The 7437-nt window shown below is 38.2% G+C and overlaps 1 long non-coding RNA gene across 1 annotated transcript in view; it reads right to left on the minus strand.

The window, feature by feature from the left end:
* LOC137131270 (uncharacterized) overlaps positions 1–4963 on the minus strand; it is a 28136-nt gene extending 23173 nt beyond the window's left edge. Inside the window, exon 1 of the long non-coding RNA XR_010914975.1 lies at positions 4645–4963. This is a non-coding gene — a long non-coding RNA (uncharacterized lncRNA). The remainder of the gene's footprint in view (positions 1–4644) is intronic.
* Positions 4964–7437: the final 2474 nt, after the last annotated feature.

A 7437-nucleotide genomic window follows, 5' to 3' on the forward strand; every position in this document is an offset into this window, starting at 1 on the left:
ACCAAAAATCTAAAGTATTTACAAAGTGTGTGTTCCTTCCTGCATGGGTGCCTGGCTGTGATTTGTCCAGCATTTGTGGAAGAAAACAGTTTGTTACATTCATACATTTGTAACATTTGTTACAACTGCAGCAGCAGCTGCCATCACCAGAGGCTGCTGTTCTATAGTTGATCTAATGATGCAACAGCAGTGTCCCTTAATTTTGTAACAGTTTGCCTTAGTACAGTTTCCTCTATGGAAAACATTGCCTTAAAGTGATAAAGTACAAATGTAATTGTTATTAAAGCTCAAAATTTCCTATTTAGCAGAGGTACCTCTTTGTTAAGTACTTTTTTGTTTGCTGGTACACAGGCTTCCAAGTGCTGATTATCCACATCTTAGTGTGATGTTAAAACACGTGCTATTAAACAGCTTGAACAGTCATTCCCTCTGAAGGTAGCAAATTCATTTTTCATAGGCTATTTAGAAGCATTATTGGGTCAATTAGACCTATTTTTATATTCATGTCTGACAATTACTTCCATTGTCTCCTTAGTTTATGAACATAATAACTTTATACAGTGCAATTCCAAAATGGCACGAAAAGCAAAAATGTAACAAAGTGTGATGTCAATTTAACCTTCTCAAAATCCACATTTATGGGAAACACACCAGGACAATCCTTTAAAACTGTTTTTAATTAAACTTTTTTTTTTCCACCTTAGAGTTCAAGTGAATAAAATTTTGAATGTACCGAAGTAGGATTAAATATTTAGATGTGAATCATTTGGGATGCAGGCAAAGTGAGAGAAGTCTTAAAGAGAGAGCTTTTTGGAAAGACCCTGAACCTAATAATGGGACAAAAGTAAAGTTTTTCCTATCTGGCTTAACTTAAAAACAAACCACGTACATCCAGAATAAACTTTGTTACACACATTTGCAACAACAAGTATACATAGGTGGATTACTAGGGCGCATATGGGCCAGAGTGCCCATAGGTCCATTATCTCTTAGCTCGTCCATGTGTGTAGGAGTGTGGAGGTGGGGGAGAAAGGTGAGGTAGGAGAGGACTTGGTTATGTTGTGTGTTGTGATAAAAGTCAGTTCAGTATGAATTGTATGCATTGTATGCAACCAAGCTACATGTAAAATCCTGCTTGCACTCTGAAGCATGTTGGCAGTGCCAGGGTATTTTGCTCTTAGTGGAGTCTTGCTTGGCTGTAATTGATTGTTTTGGCATACAAAAACTGATGTGTTTTTTGATGGAGATGACTTTACATTTTTAGAGTAGGTAATGATGTAAAACACAGTAAAACACAACCAAAACATGACATTGCTAAACAGGAGTTTTTTGGTTTTTTTACAGGAAGCAGAAGGCTTTTCAAATAGCAATTTCTAAAACACTAAAATCTCCCCAACCTTTGACAGAATGAGTAGGAACTGAAACAAGATAAATACAAAAAGGAAGAGAAGAAAGCAGCCTTGCAAAAAGCAGCAACAGCAGTGACAGCATGGTGGTATGCAACAACAACCTGCAGACATCAGACTGATGGATGAAACGAGGCAGAGGAAGCTGCAAAGAAAGGATTAAAAAAATGAGGCAGCCATATAGAAACGTTATCTGTAACAAGTGCACTTCAAACATAAACAGTGCTCCGCAACCAATATTCATCCTTCCACTATGTTTCACCACCTTTCGGCTCCTGTCAGAGAAGACGTTTACAATATTTTAGCTTTTAGGAACTTCAGAACAAAGCATTTGTAGCTGCAGATGCTTATTTAAAAGTTTGATCAGCAGCATAAAGCTACTATAATTGTTTTGCATTCTAACAGAGAATCTGAAGTTACTATATTAATTGTTGGTATGCATCATGTGATTACCTGTGCATATATATATGTGTGTGTGTGTGTATATATATGTGTGTATATATATATATATGTGTGTGTGTATATATATATATATATATATATATATGTGTGTGTGTGTGTGTGTGTGTATGTATATATATATATGTATGTATATATATATATATATATATATATATGTATATACATGTATGTATATATATATGTGTGTACACACACACACACACACAGACACACACACACACACACACACACACACAGAGACATTCATTCCACACAGACTGATATATGTCATGTGTTTATTTCTTTTAATTTTGATGATTACACCTGACAACTAATGAAAACCCCAAATTCAGTATCTTGGATCAAAAGTACTGATTGGGTTTTTTTTATTTTGGCATGACATAAACATTATAACCTGGGAGAATGTGAAAGTGATGCAAGATCAAGTGGTTTTACTAGTGAAGAGATTTCACTCTGTTTTGATAGTTTTTGGGACCACAGTGAAACTTAGTCCTCTCTGATTGTTAAACGTTGACAAAGAGTGATACATACACTCCCCCCAAAAAGTATTGGAACATTGAGGCCAATTCCTTTATTTTTTCTGTAGACTGAAAACATTTGGGTTTGACATTAAAAGATGAATATGAGACCAGAGATCAACATTTCGGCTGTTATTTCCAGATACTGTATGTACGTCTGGCTCTGATGCATGTCTTAGAAGATTACATCTTTTGATTGAACCCGCCCTTTTTTAATTTCTCAATTATTTAGCAGTATAAATGCGAAATTTCTGCTGTTTACCTTGAGATCCTCATTCCCAGTTACGCAACTAACCTCCAAGGTACTAACATTATCTTTAATTAATTCAACTAAACTTTATTTATATACCACCAATTTACAGCAAAGACATCTCAAGTCACTTTACATAATAAAGTCAAGACTATAAAGATGTATAGAGAAAACCCAACAAATCCCTCTTGACCAAGCCCTAGGCAACATTGCACGGAAAAAAAACTCCCTTTAACAGAAGAAGCCTCCAGCAGAACTAGGCTCAGGGTGGGAGGCCATCTGGCTTGACCAGTTGGGGTGAGTGGATATTTGAGAGAGAAAAGAAAAGAGCAACAAAAAGCAACATCAAAACATTGGGCAACTTGGTAAGACTAGTAGCTGTGCACTGGAAACCACACAGCTCCAAAGCCAAGGGCACCTGCAGAAAGGGAAAGAGAGAAGGAGAAGCACAACTACAGGAGAAAGAAGACACAAAGTTAATGTCATATAGTGGTGACAAATAAATGTGGGGTGACAGGAGGAAAAGAGCTCAGTACATTGGGGGGTGGGTCCCTCAGCAATCTAAGCCTATAGCATTTAGAAGTTACTATGAATTTGTCTAACATAAAAGTAACAATATTAAACTCCTGTTTGTAAAATGTTCTCAAATATCACCTATACACCGATATCACCTCTATGATATTTTCCAAATATTTTTATAGCCGATCATACAAAGAAGTCCACTCAGTGAAGTCACATTGTCTAGACTATGGATCAGGCTGCATATTTCTATCCAAATCAACCTCAGCCCAGGACTGTAGTGGCTGAAACTCATCTGGGAAAAATTAAAAATGTATGTTTTCTGAACCTGACACTGTTGAGTTTATGCAGTGTTTTCCTAGTATGGGTTGTGTGTTCCTTCATGCTTGACTCTGAAGCAGACCTACGGGGCAAAATGTTAGCCTCCCCTGCCAATTAAATCATGCTTATATTTTAAGTGTTCCAGCAGTATATTTCTGTGTTTGGTGTAGTCAAATCATAAAGTGGTTAAACTGCTAAACATAGTAATATAATAAGGCAGTCGTCCATGGACCACAGAGTCATTGGTCCAATCCCCTACTCACTCTTGACTATGTGAGTAACTTTCCTTGGGTAAGACATTAAACCCCAAGTTGCTCCCTGTGGGTCAGGTGAGCACCTTGCATGGCAGCCACCACCGTTGGTGTGTAAGAGTGTGTGTGACTGGGTGAGTAAGAAGCCACATGGTAAAGCGGTTTGAATAAAAAGTGCTACATAAGCAGCCATTTAATATTTACAATATCCTATCCAATACTTTTATTTTGAAAAAAAAAAACTTTTATTTTGGGTATTCAACCTTTAACAAAGTGTACAGACATACTCACAAAAAAAAATATAACCCAACAAACTTAAATTTTAAACAAAATTACCTCAATGTAGTCAAAGAGTGGCTAGTTTGCTTTCTGAGATACTGTACTGTTTGTATTATCAGCACATTGTCAACCACATACTTTTACCAGTAAATAGGGAGTCAGACTTTTATTGCTTTGCACCTTCCTACTGCATAGAGATGCATACAGTAGCATTTCTGTTTAGTTGTCCTCACTAATCTGACTTATGAAAACAAAATAATCATTTGAATTGAATCAATTTTAATATGTACATTATGTACCCTTCTGTTCAGTGCATTTACATAACCAGGTTACATTCTGTGATCTCAGGTAAATTTCTTTTCTTAACTTTCATGCAAAGGTTTAAGCACATCTTAACTCAGTCTTTCTGACAATTCACTTCCAACAACCCTCATTCCCATCGATGTTTAAATACAATGGGCTGCCATGAAACACAGTCGGTCTGAATGCAAACTAATCGCCTTGCACTATGACAACCATCAAGGCAGATTTCGTGTCAGTCTGTCAGGTTTTTCTATGTGGACTCAAACTTAAAACGACTAGGCAGAAGTAGGCAGGAAAGTACAGAACACACGAAACTAGGACTAAACTTAACTTACTTTCAGACGGCAGGATTACAGAAAAGGGAAAACCAAAATCACTCCAACTAGGAGGACAAAACAACTCAAGGGATATTGCAGACCACAAATAAACCATATAAAAGGGAACACCAATCAGGAGGGAACTAACAACTAGACAGAGTAAAAAAAATAACAGGGGAAGCTGAGTGGGGACCAGGCTCAGACTACAAAGGAACAATATAGCCAGGGGAGACAAAAACACAGTCCGTGAACAAAACCAAACTAGGAAGTAGACATAGATTGAGCAAGCGGGTTAATTGAAGTGGCAAATAAAACCTAGTGACTAAATGGCTAACAGAGTGAATGTAAGGAGAGAAAACAATAAGCAAACCTTAGACCAAGATGTGGGTAAGAGAAATGCACCAGAACGGAGGCAAGAGTCCCAAAAAATCATGAGACAGTGACGCACAGATTGCAGAGACAAACAAAGACAACGATCTAACACTGAACCAAGAGGAGAGCTGGGTTTAAAAGGGCAGGGGGATAGGTGAAAGCAATTGCGAGCGGTGATAACTGGTTGAAGCTGGAGACAAAAACTGTGGACAGAAAGTGGAGAAAAGGCGGAACAAAATAAAAGTCCAGGGCAGGAAGTGAACGAGAGTGTCGGATTGTCACTGTGAGAGGCTGCAGGGCTCATAGACACAAGCAGCCTTGTCCCCTAGAAATCATTTAAAATACATCAGCTAATACATTTTGTAGAAAATAACCAGATCCACATGCATTTCTGTTGTTTTGGATAATTGGTTTAGGTTTCCGAGCAGAGGATGTCTTCTATGTGAGGAGGAAACTCCAGCTCCAGGAAAGGAGTGGCGGTATCCTGCAGTGTTATTGTGGCTGTGTGGGAAGTGTTTTTTTCCCTCAGGTCAAACTGGGGCCCCGGTGTAAGTTTGCTCAAGACCCCAGGGAGCCTGGTTCATTTTATTGTTTGGATAAAGTTTCTTTCCTATGGGGAAGATTCAGCCAGTATTGGAATCCAGTGGAGAAGCGTTATGGCATTATGGAAATGTGAGCCAGTAATAATAGGGTTCCTTCATCGAAAGCCTGTGAGCTATTCTAATAAACCAACAACAAAAGCTCTGCTCTGTCTATCAAGTGAATACCAACAGTGGCTGCATGCATTACATGCTTCTAAAGTGCTAGACTTCGAATTGCTCTGCTCTAGGGCACAGTGGCAGCTAACAGCAAGTGGCAACTGCAGCTCACAATTAAGCTTTTTATTTTCAGGCCATACTTCTTTCAAGTTTGCTGCCACCGCTCAGTCAGAACTGATGCTGACTCACACAACTGTGGTTATTTATTCATTTATATATAATGTGCTTTGTTATTTACTGATGTTTTCATGTAGTTTATATCTGATATCCTGTACACCACCTTTTCAGTACTGACATTGTGAGTAAAGCTAAAATTATCTGAAGGATTGTTTTGGCCTTTTATTGGAACAGATCTGCTTAAAGCAAGGCTTGATTTTACTGTGCTTAAATATTAATAAGTCCATTACATGTATTTGTTACATCCACAGTGCTCCTTAGAACCCAACACACTGCAACTTAAGCACACATACATAGACAAAAGAAATTAGAAAAGTATTAATGAAGTGGGCTCATTAGGTCATGATTACATGTGCCAGTTTGTCTGGTTTACTCACAAATGCATTAAGGTTAGTGAATAATCACTGGGGTCAGTTAAATTTCACAAACTGTATACCATCCATTCATCCATTTTCTATAAATCCACTTGGAGCCTGTCCCAGTACATCATGGACTGGTCTCCATTCACTCTGGGCCAACACAGAAAGACATACACAGACAGAGAACCATTCACACCTACGGGCAATTTAGAGTCACCATTTAACTGAACATGCATGTCTTTGGAATGTGGGAGGAAACTGGGGTAAACTTAAAAAAAAAGAAGGAGAGAGACTGTGGGGCTAGTAAGGAAGTAATTGTAGAAAACTTACCTCAGCTGCAGAGGATAACTTCATTAAATCAGAAATGTGAATCTTGGAGGTGGATGTGTCATAGCCGGGTATGCTTTACTGATACATAACTGGTATGGTTACTAGGGAGCAACATACTATCCTATCCAATATATTAAATATTAAAGCGGATTTATACTTCTCCTTTGATACATGGAAACATTGTTTTGTTGGAGCCCCAAATTAGAACTATGCAGGGAAGGGAATTATGGGTCTGTAGGCCACAGAGGCCGGCAGATGCCCCGACGCGCACACCTCCCTAACCTCAACAACTCGTTGTGCGGAGATGTGCATCAAGCAAGCTGATTGGTAATCCTGGGAGGAGGAATCAAAATGGGAAAGTTATCCGAAAGAAGAAGAATGAGACGTAACATTTCGTACCTGTCTAGATGGTCACACTGATTGTATGTTGTTTTATATATTCTATTGTTGCGTTGCAGCTTTATTCAGTCCTTTTTGTATTGATTTTGTTTTTACTGGGTTTTGAGTTGCCATCCAAATAAAACCACAAAAAATCTGTACTTTGATTAGAATGCACCACGGTCCCACTTGAGTTTTTAGAGGTGTCTATTTCAACTTAAACTTCAACTTTCAACTTTTTCTCATAAGTGTATCATTAGGTCCATTTTATTGTTCAAATCTGTGGTTACCTGTCTAAACGCTGAACGTTTACAGGTCCATTTAATTCCCATTTCCCGATTGTTTGTTCATTTCAAGTTGAGTTTTGCCAACGTGTCCAAACATAACGCAAAGGTATAATTCCACCTTCAGTATGCTCACTCACAAAGAACAATGCT

This window comes from Channa argus, chromosome 8, assembly GCF_033026475.1.
Source record: "Channa argus isolate prfri chromosome 8, Channa argus male v1.0, whole genome shotgun sequence".
Lineage (NCBI taxonomy): Eukaryota > Metazoa > Chordata > Actinopteri > Anabantiformes > Channidae > Channa > Channa argus.